This window comes from Sinocyclocheilus anshuiensis, unplaced genomic scaffold (assembly GCF_001515605.1).
Source record: "Sinocyclocheilus anshuiensis isolate Anshui unplaced genomic scaffold, SAMN03320099.WGS_v1.1 scaffold86, whole genome shotgun sequence".
Lineage (NCBI taxonomy): Eukaryota > Metazoa > Chordata > Actinopteri > Cypriniformes > Cyprinidae > Sinocyclocheilus > Sinocyclocheilus anshuiensis.
In genome coordinates, this window is record NW_015547662.1 from 2,886,243 (window position 1) to 2,913,614 (window position 27,372).

Sequence of the window (27,372 nt, forward strand, 5' to 3'; positions counted from 1 at the left end):
CACTTGAGGTATTCGGCCAATCACAACGCACTGGCCAATCAGAGCACACCTCGCTTTTCAGAACAGATGAGCTTTGTAAAAATCAAGGCGTTTCAGAAAGGCGGGGCATGATAGAGGAGAAACAATAATGTACAGTATGTGGAAAATAATGTGTTTTTTTAACCTTAAACCGCATAAACACATTTCATTACACCAAATACACAAAATAATGTTCTTTTTAGCAGCATCATATGACCCCTTTAAGCAATGATGCAACCATTCAAGACGGGAGGGGAACAAAACTAAAAGTTGATTTTCCTGGCTTTTAGTCCACGGCTATTAGCTTTATTATGTAATATACACACATTTAAAATGTATAGCTTTCAGGGACAACAGACCAAAAACTATAGATGACTCTCCAATTTTTATCCAATAATATGCTCTAGAATGTTTTAGGGATGAGCATTTCGATATGTCCTGCTCAAGCTTCCTGTTTCAAAGAGTAATACATCACCACAAGAAAGAAAACTGCAATAGACAGTAGCTATGTTTCCATCACCCTGTTTTAATGCACATTTTGAAGTATCTCATGAGAAACGAGTGATGGAAATGCCAAATTTCGAAAAGAAATCCCTTAATCTGCAAAAAAGTTTTTACGTTCGCTTGAGGTGGTTTTTGACTTTTGGGTTAATGCAAATAATGGGAGATAGAAACACATTTTGCGAATAAATCCCGCGTGAGCGTTCAAAAAAGTCATGTGACTTTGCGCTATGGGACAGCATAACCTGACTAACCAGCGGACCGATTTAGATGCACAGCAACTGAAATGTTGTCATGGTCATTCAGAAGTGCCCGAGCAAAGTCTGTCGTCGAAGTATTTCTGTATAACTGCCTCCCAGAACAATCTACCACGACTGCATTCCCAAACAGCTGACATTCACCTCCGAAAGCAAGAACGCGTTTATTGTGTTTCGTCTGCTCACTGAAAGTGCAAGTAATTTATTATATTTGAGAATTATTATATTCAGTGGCTTCTCTTACTTTTCTTAGTGATAATAAGTGCCAGTTTATCAGGAAGTGACGATTTTGTTCTCCCTGACTCGTTGGATGGAAACTTCCATCCAACATGGTGCTTTTGTTCGCAAATGTTTTATGCAATATTCCAATTTTACGCATAAGTTAAATTCGCAACTTTGGATGGGAAACCCGTCTAGTGTCATGGGGTCTTTACAAATCTGCCACTGAAAAAAAAAAAACATTGAAAAACCACTAAAGTAAATCCTCTTTCATTTTTAGTAGATATTTCAACTGATTTTTATCAGCTCACATAATTAATGTCTATTTGATTTTAATTTACCATGAAAATAACACATTCAGATAAGATCTGTGCAAAGGGGTGGTAGTTTTATCATGGCGACAGAACCCAAACATTAATCATGATAAACACAGTCTCTGAAAATGACACGGTTAGTCAAACAGAGAGAAAGAGAGAGAGAGAGAGAGGGGAAGGGGAAGAGGAAGAAAGAAAGAGAGCGATAAGGTGTGGAGAGATGTGGTGGGTTGCTTTAGTCTCTTACCTCGGATAGGTGTACCCCCTGGATGTGTGAGAATGAAAGCAGATGGGAGATTAAAGAGAAGACGAGTTAGTGCAGCGAGGGAGAATGACAAAAAGACAGAGTGACAGAGAGAGAGCAAAAAGAAAGAAAACAGAAAGATAGAGGGATAAAAAAAGAAACAGCAAAAAGAAAGAGTGCAAGAAAGAGAAAGAGGGGAGGAGGGAGACTCTTCATGTCTTAAGTGCAAAGTGTATTTTGACTTTTTATGAGATGACAGAAGAGGTTGTCTTAACCGAAAAGAACTTACAATTTTCCATCATTTAGCATGTTTTTAAAATATTGATGATTAAAAAATTTCAGATTTTTATATTATTAAAAAATATATATATTTTCAAATATAATCAAAAACTGTTAAAAATGAACAAAAATGCTTTAAATTAATTTCATCTGGTCTATTGCATATCCCTGTTTCAGAAACCCTTTTGAACCATTCCCACACTAAACGATATGGAAGCCCGTTTCTGCCACTGAATAAAAAATAAAAAAGGTAAATGCAACTTTTTACCTCACAATTCTGACTTTTTTCTCAGAACTGCATAATATAAACTCTCACAAATGCGAGAAATATAGACTCGCAGTTCTGACTTTATTTTTAACAATTGCGTGTTTATTTCTCGTAATTCTGACTTCTTTTCTCAGAATTGGGAGATATAAACTCACAATTGTGAGTTATAAAGTCCAATTTTAATTTTGAGGGAAAAAAGACTATTTTCTTACAATGCGAGTTTATATCTCGCAATTGCAAGAAAAAAGTCAGAATTGTGAGATAAAAGTCAAAATCACTTTTTTTTTTTTTTATTCAGTGGCATAAAAAACCTTCCATAAAAAAGGCAAATAAGGATTAGAATTAGAAATAAAGAAAAAAGGGGGAAACGTTTTACAGCACCCCTGTGAAATCTAATGAATGGTTTCAGAGCAAAACAACCGATTGCAAATGCAGTGCAGTTGAATAATTCATGATATGTTGTTTATTAAATTAGATGACCAGATTACAAGACCCAAGAGTGGAATAAAAAGCCAAGAATCTGCTACTAATAAAGCTCTTAAAGATGCTGGGATATCAGTGCCCCATTTAAAATATCAAGTGTTATACCAACAGAGAGAATACAACCAACAAAACATGACAGTGACAGATAGCGATTATTTGTAGCACAACCTCTGGATGACACCATCGTTTTCTAAAAAAATAGTTCATAAAACCAGTGCAATAGAGAAAATATCTTTGAAAAATTGGAAAGAACACAGAGACTTAAGACAGGCAGACTCAAGCCCAGAGAGAGAGAGGAAAGCCAAAAAAGGCCACAGTTTTGGGTGAGAAGCCACTGTAACATTCAGCATTGGGACATTCAAACCTATCTAGGCAACAAAGTGAAAGAGAGAAAGAGAAAGAGAGATCTGAAAGAGTGAGGGGGTAGTGATGCAGAAAATCCAATGCCGAGGGCAGTGAGCATTTGGAGAAGTTAAAGAGTGAGCCAGTGAAGGAGAAAACGTAAGTGAGAGTGGGAGCGAGAGGCTCAGTACCACATGTTAGAGGGGCAGCGCTCAGGTAAGGAGGACTGTCTACTGTACGTGACTGCTGTGTGTGAACACACTACTGTATGTGCTGACTATGTGTGTGGAAAGAGGGTGACTGTACTGTTAGGGGAAATACAATATATAGATATATCATGCGCTTTACCAGTAACGACATGTTTGTTTGTTTTGTGCTTGGACGTGTGAGTGTGTGTTGTGCCTCAGGGTAACACACTTACCAAATGACTCTGTAGATTAAAACACAGAAAGAGAGACAGCACATTTATCACTTAAGGTTCTCGCACAGCAAAAACAGTGTGTGTGAGAAAGGATTTAAGGCTACGGGATTTCTTTAAAGATGCACTCTTAAGAGGTTTTGCGTGTACGTTTACGGCATGGGAATTGTTGGCTGTTATAGTGTGTTTCATTGCTTGCTTGGACAACTGATTTTTCCCACTGCTATGATTTGTCTTGTGTATGTATATTGTATTATCCCCTTTTCCTTGTTTTGTTTACTTTGTACTTTTATTATTGTTTAAGTCTAAAGTATATAGCAATGGACAATATAAACTATATACACATGTTCAAAAGTTTGGGGTTTGGGGTGTTTTTTTTTAAATGTTTTTGAAAGTGTCTCGTGCTTACCAAAACTGCATTTGCTCAAAAACACAGTAATAATGTGAAATATTATTACATATCAAAATAACTGTTTTCTATTTTAATGCATTTTAAAAAGTTTTCAGCATCATTACCCCAGTCTTCAGTGTGACATGATCCTTCAGAAATCATTCTAATATACTGATTTGCTGCTCAAGAAATATTTCTGATTATTATCAAAGACAAAAATATTAGTGTTGCTTAATATTTTTGCAGAAATGGTAATACTTTTTTCAGAATTCTTTGATGAATAGAAAGTTCAAAGAAATGGCATTTATTTGAAATAAAAATGTTTTGTAATATATAAACGTCTTTGTCACTTTTGATCAATTTAATGCATCCCTGCTGAATAAAAGTATTAATTTCTTTCAAAAAATAAAATAAATAAAAATCTTACTGACCCCAAACTTTTCAAACAAAAGTGTACAGTACATCAATACCACATCAATTATCCTACGCTATTAGATTTTCTTTTTAATTCAATCCAACTTCAGTATTGGTTGATATTAGCTATTTATGTATGAATGCTTATTTTTTTAGCATTCATATTACCTCTTTCATCTACCTCTCACTTCAAGTTAATCTTTAAAAGCACTTAATTTAATAACACTGTTCAATGTAATCTCTAACCAATCAAAATTAATATCCATTTTAACAGTGTATATTATAATGTTATTATTTGTAAATTCAAACAAAATAGTATAACATTTTAATATTGGGTGCTACAACATGAAAATAATTACCATAACGGTATGAATTTCAATATTGGTGCATCCCTAATGAATCATGTAAATGAAGTAAACATATTATCATATTATTATTATTATTAATTTATTTATTATTGCTCTTTTGTTGATTTTGATTGCTTCCATTGTCCTCATTTGTAAGTTGCTTTGGATAAAAGCATCTGCTAAATGACTAAATGTAATGTAAATGTAATGTAATTATTATCATTAATATTAGTAGCTTGTTGCAAGCATAAGCAAAACTCAGCTGGTCATGTGATCTCAACACGACATGCTCCATGTAGAACGAAAACTTTTTTTAAGCTACTGATATGACTCTTCATCTCATGTCAGTGTACATTGTTTAAAACATATATGTAAAATGTATATATAAAATGTACTATTTCTACTTTTTGAATGAGCTAAATTTGCTAAGTGCACCTTTAAACAAATGAGGAGAATAAAAGCACAGAGAGTGTGTAAATGAGCACACACACCTGAGCGTAGCTGTTTGATCCGCCCGTGAGTGTGTGTATCTATGGGGAGGAAATCTTTAAACCAGGTGATCTCAGGGTCAGGCGTTCCGCTGGCTGCACACAGCATGGTAGCGGTGCGAGAACGCTCCACCACCTTCAGCTGAGGGCCCATATCTATAGACGGGAAACCAGCGGGAAGCTGGTCCTCTGAAATAAACAAATACAAACACACATTACACTCACACCTCAGCCTTCAATGGAGGGCTTCAATCTTTGCAAGGTGAAGGTGATCTTATGCAGATGTTATGCAAAATAGCACACTTTTTTCAGTCTTCATTCGTTAAGGATCTATTCTTGTAGTGCCTAAAGGTACTATTAAAAATAATAAAAAAAAATAACAAGGGATTATATTTGTCAAATGTATTATTTCAGTTTAAGATATTAATGAAAATTCTTTAAGATGACAAACAGTGTGTTCAGGTATAGACCACAAGCTATACAAAATAACAAGGGGTGCACAATATATCTGAGACCATTTTTAAGTTTACACACACACACATAAAAATATTAATTAAAAATATATATTTTTAGCTTTATCAAAGGTATTATTTCAATTTAAGATATTAATGTATTACGATTAGGGTTGTGACGGTGAGGAAATTTTCCCACCGGTTAATTGACGTGTGACAACACCGGTAATACCGGTATCACCGTGGGGGCGGGGGCGTTCCCTCTTTCTCTCGCTTTCCTTCGCTTTTAAATAGCTTGTAAAAGCGGCGTGCGCATTTTACTTTCACTTTCAAATAGCGGCAATTCGGCGTAAAGCAATTGTTCCGCTGGCTGCACACAGCATGGTAGCGGTGCGAGAACGCTCCACAACCTTCAGCTGAGGGCCCATATCTATAGACGGGAAACCAGCGGGAAGCTGGTCCTCTGAAATAAACAAATACAAACACACATTACACTCACACCTCAGCCTTCAATGGAGGGCTTCAATCTTTGCAAGGTGAAGGTGATCTTATGCAGATGTTATGCAAAATAGCACACTTTTTTCAGTCTTCATTCGTTAAGGATCTATTCTTGTAGTGCCTAAAGGTACTATTAAAAATAATAAAAAAAAATAACAAGGGATGCACAATATATCTAAGACTATTTTTAATGTTACAAAAAATACTCATAAATAAAAAATCTAAACGACGGTGGGGGTCGGTGCCGCGGTGGGCATGTGACGTAACCGGTGTTGCGGATTAACACCGGTATCACCGTTAGCACCGTCTAACTTGGCAAGCCTAATTACAATATATATAAATTTAATTATTAACACACTTTATTAACCATGTAATGTTATTACTGTTACACTTTGTTTTCTGAAATCAGAAATTATGAAATACATCACAGTTATCTTATTCTATAGACAGGTTTTGTTTTAAACGGTAAGAAATAAAAAATATTCAAATGTAAATTATTAAAAATAAAAAATATATAAAATATGATCAATTTATTACAAAGTAAATATTCTTCATATAATATTTAAATATTTATAATAATATTTTAAAATATGTAAATATGTACATCATATTTTGGGGTCTTTGGCACTAAAAAGTCAAAATAAAAGGTAACACTTTAGTATAGGGACCAATTCTCACTATTAACAAGTTATTAGCATGCCTATTATTAACATATTGGCTGGTTATTAGTACATATTCTGCATGACCATATTTTACATCCCTAATCCTACCCAATACCTAAACTTAACAACTACCTTACTAACTATTAATAAGCAAATTAGCTGTTTATTGAGGCAAAAGTCATAGTTAATGGTTTGTTAATAGCAGAATTAGACCTTAAAATAAAGTGTGACCAAAAAAAAAAATTAATACATAATATCCACAAAATTACCCCAAAATCAACACAGAAAATGATTCAAACTCTGTAGATTCAGAGATTCAGCGGGGGCCTGTACTTGTATATTCACCATTATATTGTTTATTGGTCACTGCATAAAAACAATTATCTTCTAATTGGTATTTCCCAGAAATTCTGTCAGTGCATCTCTAAAAATAATACTAGAGATGTCGTGTATCAAGCAAGCTTCACACACATGCACTTCAGAAGACCAAGCAAAAGCAAAGACGCTTCCAGTCAGGTCTGTACCTACCGCGGAGAACGCTGAGCCGTGTCGCGGCACTGATCTCTCCTGCTTCATTAGATGCCACACATTCATACACAGCCTCATCACGGGGGGTCCGCAGCGGCTGCACTCGCAACACGGACCCTGAACCATCCTCAAACTCTATCACCTACACACACACACACAGAAATGTGTCGGTAACTCCCTGAATAGCTTGTGTGTCTTTATAGACCATGTGTATGGCATCCTTTGAGCTAGGGCAAATGTGTGAAGTTACAGGAAATGTACTGTGGGAATCTCACTTCAGTAGTGTTACAACCTTGTATCGCTGCTTGCAGCTAATGTGTAAGCAAGCTGTCTGGACGGTTTGTGTTTGTGCAATTGAGATGTGTTTACCTCGAATCTCTGGTTGGTGACTTTTTTGCCTTTTCTGCTCCACGTGATTCTAGGCTGCGGATCTCCTGTGGCTTGACATACGAAGGAGGCCACGCCCCCCTGAACACCTATCTGATCAACGGGGGTCCGAGTGAACTGAGGAGGAGCTGCAGAGGAAGACAGAGATTTGTAAAAGTGAAGTGACGTGTGGTCAAGTATGGTGACCCATACTCGGAATTTGTGCTCTGCATTTAACCCATCCAAGTGCACACACACAGTAGTGAACACACACACCGTGAGCATATTGCTGCGGCGCCCGGGGAGCAGTTGGGGGTTAGATGCCTTGCTCAAGGGTCTTACCTCAGTCGTGGTATTGAAGGTGGAAGAGAGCGCTGCTTATTCACTCCCCACCACTGACAAGTCCTGCCGGACCTGAGACTCGAACCCGCAACCTTCGGGTTACAAGTCCAACTCTCTAACCATTAGAGGTGACCAATAATTAACTACGACTGGGTCAATGAAAGCATTGGGGCAGAATTTTCTTGAAGATGGAGAAACTCTCCTTTACTATTTAGAATCTCCATAATGAACAACAATAAATGCATCTATACATCTTGAAGTTATACTTCTCGCATAGATTAGTTTAACTGAAAGGTTACAGGCAGGGTTTAAAATGAACAAGCACCAGATGCACTAAATATAATAATATAATAAGTTTACTTCACATACATCATGACAGTTATGCCGATAATTATTTTCATGCTTTGGCCAAAATTAAAATTCTAAAATTAACAAATTAAAAAAACGAAATAAAATGAAGTGCTAAGTCATGCATTTCCTAAAGCTTTATGGGCCAATTGGCAAGACATTTTTACTGCATTTAGCACTTAATATTTTTAAGATAAAATAAAATAACATTTACTTGCCAATTAGCCCATAAAGTTTTAGGAACTAAAACTTTAACGGCAATATTAAATGCAGTACTAAATACTACATTTAATTTTATTTTGTTTATGATACCAGCAAAAATCATGGTAAGAAACATTTATTTTCTCAATAAACCAATCACTGGCAGGAGGGCAAATGATAGGGTCTGTAACTTAACATCTTGTGCCGTAAGTGCTGTGCTTTTTAAGATGCAATGTCAAGTTAAAACCAATTCAGCTTTTACAAACACATCACGAGACCCTTGCATTCTATGCCATTCCATTCCTTTCACCCTTCCCTCCTGTATTTTTCAACGCAATAACAAATCATGTGTGAACACCCCTTTAAAACAAAGGCATGTCTTAAAATAAGTACCACATTTTCATCCCTTGTTAAAAATGACAATAAACCTGTCTTTAAAATCATAAAACTTTTTTGAAAGTCAGGCTGTGACTTCATGTGTGCATTATAATGTGCATTTCAGTTAATACGAAAGACGGAGTGAATTAACTGCAGATAAGCGGTGTGATTGATGCAGTCTGCAGTGGTTGCTAATACACTCGATCTAAGGATGACTTCACATTAATCTGCCCAGCAGCTCCAAACTAATGGCATGTGTAACTAACCAAAGGCTCAGCTCAGGTTCAAACAGAACAATGAATGAGTGCGTGGGTGAATGTTCGTGTCATCACCCCAGATGATGTGCGATGAAATGACTTCATCTTCACTTTACATGCTTTAATCTATATAGGCGCAGATAATGTTTACACAAGAAAGCCTTTGAGTGCAATTACTCTTAATTAAAAAAAAAATACAATTACAAAGACCAAATAGAGAACAATAAAATGATTATAATCATTATCATAAAATAATTTCATAAATAATAAATCTATTTAATAAATTATTATTAATTGAAATAATTTTTTTTCTACATTTAAATTCTTAACAACTAAAACTCTTTCCTCTTCTACTAGAGAATAACATAATGCCCATCTGATTATCTTCTTTAATGCTTTACCGTGCATCAAATGAAAGATAAAAATCCATGTATTAAATGTTGACGTCATTTCTTTACGTAGTCAGAGTTGTCTTGTAAACACTGATCTGGACATTTGGTGCAGTGAAAGAAACAAACGCAGCATTATAATCCCTCCAATTGGTTTAGCACGATGAAATTGCTTAGCATGTTCCGAAACCTTATTTTTTAATTACATACTACATTGTAAGCTGCATTAAAGTATGCCTTTATCCTTTGCGCTGGTTTCACGAATTTCACGAAAAGAGCAGCAATTATTCTGCGTTTCAGAGGATTCTGCCCGTGTTTTATGCATGTTTGACGTCTGTGTACTCACTTTGCGCATGTGCCAGCTGGAGCACGCTCAGTAGAATCAGTAGTACCAGCTGGTAGGCGCTTCTGTAGATCATGTGACCTCTGGCCATCCTCTCATTGGCTTATCTGTGGATCACCAAGCTGTATGTGCACTCATAACCTAAAGTAAACATGTAAACAAGCAAACATATCTGTCAGTCACGTGTGTAGGCCGCAGCACAACATGAATTGATTGCATTAATCAATTAGTACTCCATGTGACTTTCTCTGAGGATCGGATCACAAATCACTGAGTGGTCAATCAATTCATGAACATATCATTTAACATAGAGCCTTCACAGACAGAGAGTAGTCGAGCTTGCATTAAAGGAATAGTTCACCCCAAAATAAATCAATTACAAATTCTAATGTTGTTCCAAACTGAACAGAGGACTGTTGAGCACCAAAACATAAGTAAAAAAAGAAACAAATAAACATGCATAAATAAAGCAGCATAAAAGAAGTCCATATGATCCGTGATAATGTATATTCAAAGTCTTCTGAAGCCATACAACTTGTTAAAACTCTTGCTGTAATTGTGACTGACATCAAAACTGGCACCATGCGTCTCATTTTTTTATGTATAAATGTTGTTTTATGGTGCAGACTGCTTTTACACCTTTATTTTTATTATTCTACATACTTCCAATCAGACAGAAGACTCCTCTGTGGTCTGTTCTGGCTCAAAGTCTTAAATCAATGCCCCGGGAGGCAGACTTTGTTCGAAAAATAGAAGTCAATTTATTGATTACAATTAGTTTCGCTAGCAGTATAAGTACTCTATCTTCAAATACTCTATATAAGTCAAAGTACAACTATTAAAAACAATTTAAATCCAGGCAATATCAGCGATGGCTCTTCAGGTGGTCATGAAGCAGCATTTGATGTCACTGTCATCGTCACGGATATTTAAAGATAAATTAGTGACCTCCCCAAATGGGAACGCCACCTTTAAAAAGGACTGTTTTATGAGTTCTCCCCTGCATTTGGCGAGCTCCACTCCTCTCGACTGCATCACTTTTCATCCACACAACAGACTTCCTGCATACTACTTATAAAGTTGCTCTAATACGTGTCTTCTTCTCTGCTTTGAGCATAAATACGTCATCTCAAAATCAGCCTTGTACAGCCGCTTCTGCAAACACAAATAACTCTGCAATGCTCTCCAGCCTTACACTCACAGTACTACTGAGTGAATACTATGAACATCATACAAATATTATATTCACACAAATAAAATACATGTGCAACAGTTACATCATTGCCCATATAAGGCCTTTCCAGGGAATAAACAAAATAATAAACCATCATACATAATATATCAGCTAACTACGTCGAAACAATGAGGCAGGGTAATTGTATTCTTATGCATATTATACAACAATGTAAATGACACTAACAGCTGCAGCAGAGGGAAAGATTTTCAAATAATCTTTCTCTTATTCACAGAAAAATATCGTATGGCTTCAGAATATTTTAGGTATAATGCAAAACTATGTGTGGATTAATTTTATAGTTCTGCAAAACATCTCCTCTGTTTTACCAGAAAAAAGAAAAGAAAACCACCATTCAAAAGTTTGGGGTCAATAAATGTTTTTGAAAGCAATAATACTTTTATTCAGCAAAAATGCATTAAATTGATCAAAAGCGACAGTAAATACATTTATACAATAGATTGCATAAATGTTCTTTTGAACTTTCTGTTCAGCAGAGAATCCTGAAAAAAAATGTCTTACAGTTTCCACAAAAATATTAAGCAGAACAGCTCTTTTCAACGCTGATAATAATAATAAGAAAAAAAAAAAGGTTTCTTAAAGACACAAATCAGTATTAGACTGATACTAAGTACTGGCTGAAGTACTGGCTGCTGAAAATTCAGCTTTGCATCACAGGGATACATAACATTTGAAAATATATTACCATATAAACCAATATATTGCAGTAGAATTTCACAGTATTAATGCAGCCTTGGTGAGCAAATGAGACTTCTTCCAAAAACATTAAAAAATCTTACTGATCCCAAACCTTTTAACGGTACTGTATGTGTTTGGAATGGCATGAATAAATAATTTTCATCTAATCATTTAATTTACTTCAGAATATTGTCGGTTATTGTATTAGTACTAAACATTGCGATAAACTGTCACAATATCACTTTGGACTATGATTCAGTTTGCACATTTTCCCTGTTGTGTTGGTTGTCATGGTTATTGGTTTGATTTTGCCCTTTAGTTCAGGTGTGTGTCATTAATTATCCTTGTTTGCACATGTACTTAAGTTGCTCTGTTTCTGTTCATTGTGGTGGGTTCTTGTCTGCGTTAGTCGTGTCATAGCTGTTTTCTTTATGTGGATTACTTGCCTGTGGATTTATTAAAGACTGTCTTCATCGTGTTCGTTCTACAGTCCTGCTGCGTGATAAACGTTACAACAATCTGCCATTACACACACTTTACAGCTGTCAGCTGAGTTAGCGAAAAAGTTTTATGAGGGGAAAGTTCAAAAAAGGAAAAGCTGACAGTAGGACGAACAAAAACCGATAACAACTGTCCTGGTTATAGCAAACGTAGGAAGAAAAATCATTTAAAAGTTATACAGAGTTCAGATTATAACTGTAAAACTTTAAGTATAAGAACAGCATGAAATATATGATATTTTGAGACAGCTCCTAAAGGCCTCTCTCTCCAGCAGGCTGAAAAACTTTACCGTAAACTCAATAATTATAACATTCAGCCCATAAATGTATAATGTATCTTACTTCTGCAAATATAACGAAGAGAATGAGAGCGAGAGAGAGGGAGAGGGAGAAAGAGTTGGGTGGGCAGTTGAACTGCACTAAGTAAAAGTTGCATTAAATATGGATGCTGTGCATGGGAGATTGCCACAGATGGGGGGCGTGTTGGGAATCGCTATGGTAACTCTGCCCCCACGAGCACCACGCTTGTCACATCACATCACATCATTAAGAGAGAGAGTGGTTGCAGACCCCCTCATCCATGCTGCCTCCCCCGTGTCCTATCCATATTTAATTCCTCCACTGCTCTCTGAGGCTTCCTTCACTTTAACAGCACTGAGAGAGAAAAGACCGCACGTGTCACTTCCTGCAAAGAATCATGATGATATAGGAAACGGGGAACGGTGGCACATACAAACCCCAAATGTATGTGTGTTTCCACATGTGTCCTGTGGAGGAAATGGGTCAGTCTGATCTCTGACTCATGTAAAACTGAAGCCCTTCAAACCCCTAAACCTACACACACACACACACACACACACACACCATCTGCCTCATTTGGAAAACACTCCACAGCAGCTTTACACAATCCCTAATACACATTATTATCAGGAAAATACGTAGATGTGCACAAGGCATACGCAGACGGAAAAATACACTGAGTATATCCACCAAAATACATTACATCTAAGACCAATAGTGAAAATGCTGCGATTTTGTATTTTTCTAATTTATATTTCATAACAATTTCAATTAAAATGAAACAAATTTCACATGAAATAAAATATAAAAAATTAAAAGAATAACAAATAAATAAATAAATGTAACACAGAAAAAAGTCCATATGACTTCTGCTACCGCATATTCGATTTCATTTATTTTTTATTTATTTTCACTTTTTTGAAGGCATGCACTCAAGATGGAATAAACTTCACAAGTCTTATGATCTATGTTGTCCAGCATGTTTTGAAAGAGAATCTTCTGCTTCAGAGGAAGCGAGAAAATCTTACCTGTAGCACAAGGGCATTAATATGGTTACAATAGTACATAATCTTAAAGGGGTCATATGATACTGCTAAAAAGAACATTATTTTGTGTATTTGGTCTAATGAAATGTGTTTATGCGGTTTAAGGTTAAAAAAACACATACTGTACATTATTGTTTCTCCTCTATGCCCCGCCTTTCTGAAATGCGTTAAAAATTGAAATCGCATCATATGACCCCTTTAAAACGTATTTTTCTTCATTTTAAATTCTAACTTTTCAAAATCCTACAAATATTTGCAAGTTTACAGATTTAAATTAGAATCTTGATTTTCGATTTGGACTGTGTAGACAATGTGGATTTTGTGTTTGTCTGTGTGTGTGTGGATTATTTTCCTCTCCCCTGTGTTAGAGCCATACGCTACCCTGCCTAATCTGGAAAGAACAGAGATCATTATGATAACCTGATATTTCCTGCTTCAACTCCATTTGTGCCAAAAGTCGATAGCTAAGCTTTGTGGCTACGTCTGTGTGCATATAAGAGAGACAAACACAAGAGACTATGAAAGAAAGCCGACAGCAAGTGTGTATATGTGTGTATTTGTGGAACAGCGAGACATAGCTGCTGACTAAACAAATCTGCATCTTAATTACTTATTCAAAGATGCAACGAGTCAAATAATTGATATTTATTACTAAGGCACCAATCACGTTAACATGCACAGACACAATTAGCCTACAGTTAGGTGATATTTAGTCTTGATGAGAGGGCTAACAGCATGTCATACAACAGTGAAAACAACACAGAGTGTCTGTGATGAGCTTTTAGCCCATTCGGAGTACATGTTAAAGGGGTCATAGGATGCTACATGCACTTTTACAAGTTGTTTGAACTGAAATGTGTGTTGGCAGTTTGTGTACACAACCACCCTATAATGATAAAAATCCACCCAGTGTTTTTTTTTAAATCTGGTTAAATGTTTTCCCCTTTCTCAAATCGAGCCGATCTCAGATGCCTGTCTGTGTGATGTCACACAGACGGGCCCCTCCCAGGATAGTTTGATTGACAGTAGTGTTTCAGCACAGACTGGACTGGTGTCTTACCTTAGACCCGGAAATGGGCATCCTATGACCCCTTTAAAAGGAGAGTTTACACAAAAATTACACTTTTTTTTTTAGTATTTATTCACCCCCATGTCATTCCAAACTCATAGCCTTCTTTCTTCCATGGAACACAAAAAGAGATATTTTGTAGAATATCCTGGCTGTTCTTTTACATTCAATAAAAGTGAATGGGTACCAGTGCTGAATCTCCAAAATGACAAAAAAAGAGCACCATAAAAGTGGCCAATATGATTCATGCAATATTTTCCAAGTCTTCTGAAGCCATACAATAACTCTTAGTGACAAACAGATCAAAAATGTAACTAAATATCGCTCTTCATTCTCAAATATTGCACCTTTGATGTCTCGTATTGTGCAGGCTTTCCTATCAATCTGCACCTTTGCATGCACACCAATATGCTTAGAACTACCAAAAATCTGTTTATTGAAATAACCCGTTTCACTGGTTTACGTGCAAACCAATGCCCCGGCGATGCAAAAAAAAACATTTACAAGACTTTAAAAAAAAAATCAGGTTCATGTTAGTGACATCAAAACATAAGCATTCGTGCATTCCACTCATAGTATTCTATTTAGTATGTGAGTTCTGATGGTAAATAAAGCATTATAACCCCCCCAATGTGAGAATTTGGGTGAACTATTCCTTTAATGTCTGCACAACTTTTATTTTAAACCACATCTCCTGTATTTCAAGTGAAAAAAGGATCCAAAAATTGCGTAAGCTTTAAAATGACTACAATAAAAACTCAATAGACGAGCCACTAAACTCCCTCTCAAACTCTGACTGAACAATGCACTCTTATTTTGCTGAACAACATCAGTTTTTAACTATTAAATCAATTTGTGCTCTAAGAGTCCATGGACATGAGCAGCAATTTATAATGCAGCATAACTATAGATGGACCTGCAATGCCATAAATACAACTGTTGTACTATTAATGCTGTACAGCAGGGGTCTTCAACAGGGGGTTTGTGACAGTACTGCAGTCATTTTTGTGCAAAGGAATAATAAACTGAAGTTCAGCTAAATGTTTCATTATCCCTCCCACATTAAAATGCATTAACTAAAATTAAAATGCACCATAAAAATGACTCTGTCTGTACATCATTAATCATTTTAATGGCATTGCCATGTAAGCATCATAGAAAAGTAAATAAATCCATACATTTGATACTATATGCATGTTATTGTAGGACAGGCTTCAAATGTAACAGGGGTCCCTGCTCTGTCTCTTCTCCACCAGGGGTTCCCTGGCCTGAAAAAGGTCCAAGACCCCTGCGGATCATTCAAGTAAATCTGTTTGGCAATAACAGTGGTTACATAAGGTGATTTGCAGTATTGGGGAGGAAAAATACGGTGTGTGTTTCCCAGAGTTTGTCCGCAAACACACAAAAACACTCACTCAATCGGATATAATCACTAACTGGAAAGAGAGATCACCACCACGTACTAAGAACTGAGTTCAAGACCATGTTTTCTCGTTTTGAAACAGCTTCTCATCTCTAATATGCATCCCATCACATGGGCACTCAAATATATAACGGCAAAGAAAGACAATTCTTTGGCCATATGGCCACTGCAACTCAACACAAGAACATGTTAGTTACAAACCCAAACTCTACAAAACCCCTCATTAATTCTCTGTACAACAGATGCAGCTGTCAGGGCAAGAGACAGATGAGGACAAAATGACATGTAGATGTGGGACAGTCTCCCTGGCAGCCACTCATTGCCTTGACAACGCAGAACTCCAATTAGAGCTACTTTGACATGGAGCAGCTGTGACAGTTAGCAGGTACGCACATCTGTCTCACTCTGGCCAAAAGTGACCTGAAGCTTCTACATATGGAACGCCCTGCATGACACGATCACATGGGTCTTCTGCGCGTTCCAAGTGACTTCTTCAAACTGTTTCACTGTTGTACTTCAATGCAACATTTAAAGACCTTCTAGATGTTTCAGTCTGCCAAAGAAAGAAAAGAAATATTGATTTGTTCAACAAAACAAACAAACAAAAAGAATGGCCAGTCCGGATATTTTGGGCAAGAGCTCAGAGCTCACTTGCAGACCCAGTGTATGTCTAAAATAAATAACTATATGTAATAGGGCTGCATGGTGTGGTAAAAAACTGACATTGCGATATTTTGTTTTTCTGCAATATATATATTGAGATATTTGAAAAAATACAGGAATTTTCACCAGATTACATACATACAGTAGCTACTGTATATTTAGAAATAATTAATTATTTGAGAGTTAGTGGGGTGATTTTGTTGGGGAGTGCATCAGCATAATAAATAAATAAATAATAAAAAAACACAAACATCTTTTTTTTAATTTGAAGATTTTTTTTACCTCTTTCAGTAACCGTTTCAGAAATCTCTTTCCACTTGAGTTTTCATAGGCCACATTCCCACTATTTTTGACCAATTCAATATGAATAATATGACTATAAAATAATAATTGCCATGATTTCATTGTGATTATTGATAATAATATTGATATTATTGTGATATTATGAAATAAAAATAGATGTAAATTATGTAAAAGAGTAAAAAGATGTAAACGCCACACTTGAACCATAAATGTATGCATATATGTATAAAATATTTATTTATTTTCTGCAATATTGTACAATGATAATACTGTATCTCTTCTTTCAGGTGTTCACGAGTAACTTGATTCCATCTTCAGGTCACAAAAACCCATCAGTTCCACTCCTTAATGTCTGGGCTTGAAATATTTCTTTGCACCTTTTTTCTTTGGTATTGTATAATCATGTATTCTTGCTATAAATGATTAAAAAGGGAAACAAGATTTTTTTTTTTTTAATGGATCTGTACCCCTGAATACATATTTTGAGAATAGGTGCTTAAATAAAAACACATTTAAGAAGACAAACAGCTTGTATAAATGGATTACCATAATTTCATAATTTATATCCTGCAAATGGAATTTGTAGCACCAAGCTAAAACAAACCATAATCACTACAACAAGCCTTTTTAAAGTGCCGGATCACTTGCGACTGAGGATCATTCTTCTTTTTTTTTTCATCATACACCAATACTTCAAAATTGGAACATGGTATGCGAGGCATATTACAAAGGTACTTTCTATCTTCATATACTGTAGCTGTCAGTAAAACTAGCAATAAAATTGTTTATAAACCACTCATGAATAGTTCTAAATAGGATCCAAACAGGAATGGTTTGTATTGAATCAAACATCTCAATTCAACAGTAACAGTGCTGTAAGTAACAGTGTGTTCCTTTATGTGGCATGCAGACGGTAACAATTAGAGTGTGCAACTGAACAGACTCAACTAGAACACATGACATTACAGTCATTACAATATGTAATGATCTAACTTAATCCAAAATACAGCAGTGATATTTCATTACCTACATACACATTTACTTATATCATGATTCATGTTAAAATGCCCCACAGGGACTTGAGGGAACATTTTTGATGATCTAAACAAATCAATAAAATCAAACTGATTCGTGAAACTGCACTGTTTTATTAAAACAGCTTCAGAATAACTTGTATCGACTACCACATTATAAGCCATGGTGCTTACTTTATGTGGATAACACTAGTTTCCTGTTTGCCCCTCTTCTCCTCAGAGGCAAAAATGCTTTAAAAAAAGGATCTGAACCTCTAGTTCATGAACTGTCCATCACTAGAAAGTCTCCTTGATCACCACTCTTTGATGTTTAGCTTATAGAACCCATCCTATTCAATTAAGCTTGAATATGCTTGCATCCTGCAAGACCTACAAGTTCACAGAACCTCACATACTTTATTGAGTTTTTAAAGGTAAACAGTGTAAATCTTTCACTGTTAATGTACTTTCTCTTATCTCAGCTTATAAGACAGCTATAAGTTATTTGTAGGTTAATTTACACTGTGGCGCTTTCAAAACATTGCTCTGTTCACTTCCCAACAAGCCCAACATAGCAGCAATGGCTCAGCCAATGTTATAAATCTGTGGCAGGTTTATCTAAACAATGGAAGACAGAGAGAACTGTTCGGGAAACCTGTTTGAATACAGTCATTATTTTTGCAATGCCATTTGGTGTATCACTGGGGGTCAAAAAAATTACATGCGTACATTTAAATTTTACAAACGTATGTGACGTGAGAGGAGTTCAACTAGACTTCCAGACAGATGTGGTAATGCTCCAAAAAAAAAACACGAACCTTCCAAACAGATGCACAAATACTCAAGAAGTAAAGTAAGGGATAATGTACAGTCAGCGGGTCATTACTGCAAAACAAACCCTATATTTTGATCACCCTTTTGAGGTTTACTTTGCAATAATGACCGTCTCTGTACATTATCCGACTTATTACACAGCTGCTTGAAAAATAAATAAATAAATAAATGGACATGAAGTATCGATTTGAGCTGAAATTATTTTATGTAAGAAGAAAAAGATGAAAGAGCTAGACTTGAAACTAGCACAGCCATGTAAGAAATTGGTTGTCAGTAGTGAAGGAAATGTTTTGATTGATCATAACTAATATTCCTTTTCCTTGCAGGCCTAAAATTTGCCTGCTTTAGTTAGTGTGTTGCAATAATGGATGCATATGGACAAGATGGTTAGGCGTTTGTCTAAATATAAAAAGAACCATAACAACCCATGACTTGAGTAACAAGCTGAAGTCATCAAAAACCAAATCATGTCAACTCTGTGATTGGTATGAGGTCCTCTCTGCCGTGATTAAAGCATATTCAAAGACATTTTCTGGAGTTTGTCTATACCACACTCAAAAAAGCTATTTTTTGCCTCTTGTTCAATTTAATTAATTAAAACGAGCTAAAGTAACATGAAAGTAACCAACTAAATTGTGTTGACCCAAATAAATGTAATTTATTTTGAATGAACTAAATTCAATTGTGTGCAAAAACTTTCTTCAATTAAATTAAGTAAGGGTAATGAATTCTTTTTTTGAGTGTGCTGTGCAGCAGGTTAGTGGAAGACTAGAGATTTTAGTCCCAAGTGATAGTGTTCAAAAGGGACGAGACGTCGTCTGACTCAATGCGTTGCCAAAGACGCACCAAGAGTATAAATTTATTAGCGTCGCTTGAGCTGCTTTGGGGATACGTTGCCAGAGACGAGAACCCAACAGGCATCTTAAAGGGATAGTTCACCCAAAAATGAAAAGTACCCCATGATTTCCTCACCCTCAAGCCATCCTAGGTATATATGACTTTCTTCTTTCAGACGAATACAATCTGAGTTATATTAAAACATGTCCTGGCTCTTCCAAGCTTTATAATGGCAGTCAATGGGTGTTGAGAATTTGTAGAACATAGGCGTAGTGTAAGCTCTGGTGAGAAGTGATGAACGTGGAAGTGCAGAGGAGAGAGCAAAACAAGACACTGGCCACGAATTAGAAGTACAAAACGAGGATTTGTAAAGAAAAATGGATTTCGATGTAAAGAGGAGACTGGTTTTCCTTTGCTGTAAACAAAACTTGGTTCTCTTGAGACTAGCATATTCTTACCGGAGCTTACTGCTGCTGCACATATAACATATGTGACTCTGGACCACAAAACCAGTCTTAAGTCGCTGGGGTATACAGTATTTGTAGCAATAGCCAAAAATACATTGTATGGGTCAAAATTATAGATTTTTCTTTTATGACAAAAATCATTAGGATATTAAGTAAAGGTCATGTTCCATAAATATATTTTGTAAATTTCCTACTGATTAGTAATTTTTTGATTAGTAATATGCATTGCTAAGAACTTCATTTGGACAACTTTAAAGATGATTTTCTCAATATTTAGATTTTTTTGCACCCTCAGATTCCAGATTTTCAAATAGTTGTATCTTGGCCAAATATTATCCTATCATAACAAACCATACATCAATGGAAAGCTTATTTATTCAGCTTAAATATATCCGGCATTAATTTGCTTTAGTTGCAGAAAGTGCTCAGGTAACCACAGACCCGGCAGCCCTTGCATAAACACTCGCACACACATAACGAAGAAAAAAAAAAAAAAAAAAAAATTACCCTAATGACTGGTTTTGTGGTCCAGGGTTACATATATGAAATAACCCCCATACATAACATACATGAAATTACCCCATAGTAGATCTATACAGGTGGAGTTGGGGAAGGTGGAGGGTTTCTGAAGTGCGCTGCAACTGCTACAGCAAGCACTAGCCAAGTATTTGAACGTTGAGCAGCAAGCTCATTCATTGGCTGCTGATGTGAAAAGAAACCAATCAGCTGCTTCATGTGAATAATGACGTGATTATTTCAGATTGAGTTAGAACCTATAGGCATGCGCCATCTAGAGTTTAATGACAGAACTTTGTATATATATAATATATTTTTATTTTATTTTAACAAAATTTACATTTCTTTTCTGTATTTATTACTGTGTATCAAGTACAAAACATGCAGACGTTCTGTTGCATTTCACTGTGCTTCATCTACCTGTATTCAAATCCAGGAATACATCACAAACTCCTCACTCTTTTGCATTTCTATTCTCTCAACAGTAGCTTTAAGCACACACAAATGTAACTTTTGGGATAAATGCAGTTTTGCACTGATTGAGTCAATCACAGTCCCATGAACTGGCTTGAAACTCAATCATTCAACCACTATATAATGGCTACTGAGTACAAGTTCATCTTAAGAAGGTTAGAAATCTTTTTCAAAAAGAACCCTTAAACCATATGGTCTTGACAGTAATGCACATGCAGAACACTTGAGCTGATCAAGCCTTAAGCACTGAGCGCATCAGTGCTATTAAACTCTTCTCCAGTTTCAGGAAGAGATTTTACTGCTAGCTTTCAGCTCAGTGTCATAAGCACAACTTTCACTAGCAGAAGCACTTAGGACCCACACCTATAAATGGTATCAGAGATTAACGTCTGTGCAATAAGCACAAGGATTGTGCCTCTGTGATGTCTACATTATTAATATAAACCATATGCCGCTGAAGCTGAGGCAACCTGCTTTTTAAATAGTGCAGGTTTTCAAGTGTGCTCTGAGCAACCCTTAGTCTGCAGGTATTGAAAATAAATAAATTATTCAAAACTTAAGAAAATCACTCTCTCTCTCTCTTCATCCATCTGTCATTTTCTCACAGCTCTGGGTATTACGGGTCAAACACTTACACTTCGCTCAGACCAACCAAACTCTCCTCTCCGTTCCTCGAAATTTGTTCTCTTGCATATGCAAACCTTAATACCCAAACATCATAATACCCCTCGCTTTTCCTTCCCTCCCCCTTCTGTCTCTCACACACACTAAGAGCATTAGGAGGTATAGCAAAAGTCATCACACATAATCCCCTTCCATGTGAACTTTGCTCAAATGTAGAGTCATTCAGTTTTTTGGTCCATTAAGAATATGTTTTTAATGATCCGTGGAGAACATTCTGTCATAAACAGTAATACTTTAAGCTCAGCATAATGCCCTGGAGCACTGGGTTCCCCGAACATCACTGAATGATCTAAAAGGCAGTAGTGAGGAAACCACAACAAAAATCCATGTCAATTCAGACAATAAAGCAATTGCAAATGCCTACTAATATATATATATATATATATATATATATATAGCAAGAATGTGATAAATAGTAATATTAAGAACATGATGCAATGCTCCTTATCAAAAACATATTAATATGCTAGCAAAACAGCAGCCAAAAAGTGGGAATGTGCATGCAATATAGTCTTCTGTATTAGCATGCCTATGATGTACAATAACGGATTTCCCATCGATTCACATGCAATTGTAGCTCGAGTGGATGACTGAACATAACAATGAAATTATTTTGTCATTTCCTCTACAATAACCGGGGAGCGGATGAGGCTTTTACTCCTCGCCTACCTGATCAACATCGCTGTCTGGTTCAGGTTTACAATCGGGTCTCACCGGCTCGGTACCGCCTGTGAATTCATCTATAAGCACCAGAGATATAATCCAGAAGCCCGTCCTCTCCCTTGTGAGGTTCACCGGGGCTGGGCTGAACTATAAAAAGCACAACAGCAGCAGAAGCCCTGGGAACACAGTTTTGGTTAAAACAAACTTTCCTTATGTGGTTTTATTGTGTTTAATTACCCAACTATTACAAAAATTTGATGATACTGGAATTTTAATTTGGAGAAGAGAATTCAAAAAATGTTCATTTAAGGCAGTTTTGAACTGTTTAAAGCCAATGTGAATACCACTAATGAAGAAAAAAAAATTTTGTAACATAAAACATTTACTGATTTACTTACTGAGATATTTTTACAATCGGGTCTCACCGGCTCGGGACCGCCTGTGAATTCATCTATAAGCACCAGAGATATAATCCAGAAGCCCGTCCTCTCCCTCCTGATGATCACCGGTGCTGGGCTGCACTATAAAAAGCTCAAGAGCAGCAGAAGCACTGCGTGTTTCCAGCGCTCGTAAAGAGCTCGCAGGTCTTTCTCTTTGATGATGCTGATGCTGATGCTGTGTGTGCATGCAGAAGCGCTCGCGCACACACTCACGCGCAGCGGAATATATGAGGGGACGGGCTCGAGGCAGGACAGAGCGGCGGCGGAGTGACGTCAGGTGCCCCGGAATGAATCTCCGGTTCAGGGAAAATAAATAATTTGGAGACATTGCATTTGCACATCGGAGAAACTTAAGGTAAACGTCCAGAAACTAGGCCAGTGAAATTTGACAGTTTGTATAGCTACAGTTCAAGGTCCCTATATCTTCATCTTTAACATCCTACATTTTTTTTTTTTTTTGCTTGTGGTTCTGAGACCATCTATGACACGGTTTAAAATCGCATTTGACAATATTAATGTGTGGTACAATAATGATTAGATATAGTCTAATAATTTTAATTGGGAGACTGGGGTAAGTTGCCACACTTTTTACTCCAATTAATATTTCTTGGGTTAACTTTATTTTTAAAAGTGAATTTCATTCACATATTAAAATAAATAAATAAAGAAGCAGGGAGTGCTGTCTATATGGAGTAAGATGTCACAATGGATCCTCATATTAAACAGCTTTTAGGAGAATGAAAACAGAAACATTTCTGGAAAAAAAAAAAATAAATAAATAAATAAATAAATAAATAAATTTTAAAATCAGGTTGGTACAGGTTATACCTTTTATATATATATATATATATATATATATATATATCGTAACTGCTGTCTATGCCATCATTGTGTAATGCCCTTTTTTTCATTTCGTTTTTTACTGTCATTTATTATTTACTGTTAAAAAACAATAAACATTCATTTCATTTTAAAAATTGTAAAATAAATAAATATAAAATATAGTATACTAATAAATATATAAAAATATGATGACATTATAATTATATAATTATATGCAGATTAATATGAATGAAATACTTTAAAGGTGAAGAGTGGAATGTATGCATCATCAAAAGGAATTGCAAAAATAATCACTGTTTTCAACCATTGGTGAGTGTTGGATTTCTCAGAATGATCAAACAAACAGTGAAAGATTATTTCAACCTATGAATGGCAAGTTGTATTGCAAATATGTGTTTAATAATTGTAAAAAAAAAAAAATACATATTGATTGTCTATTGTGCAAAACACAATAAAAAGTACATGCTAAAATGTTTCTTGTTTTTTAATTTTTTTTATTTTAGCATCTCAGGAAGCGAGAAATATAGGGACAATTATGATGAACTATTTTAATTAACTGTTTATTGCAGCAGAATTCAATTATATGCAAATTGAGGTGCCATTTTTTCTAGTGGGCTGAATTTGAACAATACACAAAATAAATGCAGAATGAAATTTGTTTCTCTCTCATGCTCACTGTCTTTTTCTCACACACACACACACAGTTCACAGTCACAAAGATGTATGCATCATCAGTACCCCAGTTCCCAGAGAGATATGTAAATGAGGGCATTAATTTGCTTTAGTTGCAGAAAGTGCTCAGGTAACCACAGACCCGGCAGCCCTCGCATAAACACACGCACACACATAACAAAGAGTTATTTCTGGAAACATCATTAATCGACCATACAAATGTAAGCTTGCATGTATAATGCATCATACAAATAAAAAAAATTTGAGTATGTTGGTGGATAGATGGAGGTATTTGATGCTCTTAATCAGAATGTCAGCGTAAGAGCAGGAGACACTCGACATTTTGCACCAAATTAACACACAGCAAGATACCAAACACATGCACTCACACACACACAAAATCAGAGTGCTGACATTTAATTACTTTCGATCTGGCCTTTGAAAATGAAAGAGAAGAAGGAGTAACAGAAACTTCTATCATCTGTGATGTGTATCCTTCGGTGAACTGTTGATTAAAGATTATTCAGCATTCTCCGTCACTGTTTAGAAGCTCATGGGATTTCTGTGCGTGTGTGTTCTTTCAAATGGTTGGTGCTCTGTAATCCTCACACTAATCTGATTTCTTGTGTGAGTGTGAGCACGTGAGAAAGAAATAGAAAAAAACAACCCAACCCATCCCATCCCCCAGATATTCATCCTTCCTATCTCCCTCTAACACACAAACTCGTGCACACAAACACACACACAGAGGGCATTATTGTGATCGCATGGCCAGTGTCTATTTTTTTTGTCAGCTGAATTAAGTGTAAAAGACATTCTCATACACTGATCAACTCCAGCTGACTTCTTGCTGTACTGTACATGAACCCATCTACATTTAATTCAACTAAAAAACAACTAACTGAACAGACTTGCAAAAGAAACACACATAAACACATGCACACAAAGAGCTGTTAGTCACAGTTCATCTATGTGTGAAGCTAATCTACACCCTAAAAAATGCTGGGTACAATAGGGACAAACCCAGCAATTGGGTTGTTTTGACCCAGCATTTTTTAGAGTGTATTCTTACAGTATGTTCAACTGAAGTGACCATAATCAGATATTTTAATTATATCCACACTATTGCACATCTAAAAACCCACTCTCTCGATCTCTGTCATTGAGTGATTGCATATACACATTTATCATATTTTCTGTCCATTTAATAGCCGAATTTCATTGCATTAGATACAAAATATCAAACCAAGTTGCATCTGCAAATAAATAATGCTTTTTCTCAGAACATTTCATATTAAACTACACAGTATAAACATGTTCCACACTGTTTTACAACCAGAATGTGTGCACGACTTGTTAACCTTCATTTTAAACAATATATCTATTTTTTATTTGAAATGTATTGATTGAATTGTGTGTTTGTAGAATATTTCTTTAAAATAAATGTTACTTGGTTTTATATTTAATGAAAAGACACTATACATTTGTGACCCTGGAAAAAAAAAATATATATATACTATAATAATAATTTATATTATAACAAAATATTAATACTTTTACCCAGCAAAGATGCAATAAATTGATCAAAAGTGTCAATAAAGACATTTATAATCTAACAAAAGTTTCCTATTTCAAATAAATACTGTTCTTTTCTACTTTCTGTTTGAACTTTCTATTCATCAAAGTGTCCTTAAAGAAAATGTATCAATATTATATTAATAATTATAATATAATGTAATAGATTATAATATATTACAATATAATAATTTATAATATGGTTTTATATTTAATGAAAAGACACTATACATTTGTGACCCTGGAAAAAAAATATATATATACTATAATAATAATTTATATTATAACAAAATATTAATACTTTTACCCAGCAAAGATGCAATAAATTGATCAAAAGTGTCAATAAAGACATTTATAATCTAACAAAAGTTTCCTATTTCAAATAAATACTGTTCTTTTCTACTTTCTGTTTGAACTTTCTATTCATCAAAGTGTCCTTAAAGAAAATGTATCAATATTATATTAATAATTATAATATAATGTAATAGATTATAATATATTACAATATAATAATTTATAATATTATAATAAAACATTATACAATTTCTCACCCATGCACAACATCAGAGCATGTGCATTACTTTTCAAGTCAAATCTCTGCAACTAACTTGCATTTGTCTGGCTCCACCAGACTTTTGGGGTGAATTTAATGGAATTATCTGGAAATTGCTATTTAGGCCTACTCCTAAGGGGCAAAATTATCTAGCCAGTCAAGTTCACTTTTAGACACAACATGGCAGAACTGTTCCACTTCCTTCCATTAAATCAAGCACAAAACTGGCTGAGGCAGGAATGGTTGGATATATTACATGTATGATTTCTATAATACAAAACAGCCAACTGCACACCAGGACTGGAATAACTGGTGTTGGATTGAGCTTGAGGTTATAAAGTGCACTTGATAAATGCATCAAGGTGTTCTTACCTGTTAGTGTCCCACATGCTGCTGGTCAGAGTTACGGAAGCTGATATGAGACAAAAAGAAGAACATACAGTATTATCATATCTTTCAGGTTTTAAAATGTTAAAACATCAGCCTCCAGAGGAGGGCAGCAGCAGTCTCACAGCATGAGATAATGCCTTAAAATCAACAGCAAAAGTTGTGCCAAACAGGAGGATGGTTCCTGCTGTGTCTGCTTTCTCCTATGGTTTATTTGCACCTTCTATTTATAGATGAGCTATGTGAAATATACTATCTTCATCTATCACTTTAATGCACTACCAGATTCATAAGTACCACCTCTAATAAAGAGATGGAGAGAAAGGAGAGTGAGAAAAAGAAAGGGATAGTTATTGAGCACCTGAGAGGAGAGGGGGAAAACGATCGAATGCATCTAATGCAGCTCCAGTTTAGCACATTAAAACAGACA

The 27,372-nt window shown here is 35.6% G+C and overlaps 1 pseudogene; it reads right to left on the reverse strand.

Annotated features, from left to right (window-relative positions):
* Positions 1-27,372, reverse strand: part of LOC107702359 (receptor-type tyrosine-protein phosphatase delta-like) — a 68,632-nt pseudogene that overhangs the window by 32,513 nt on the left and 8,747 nt on the right.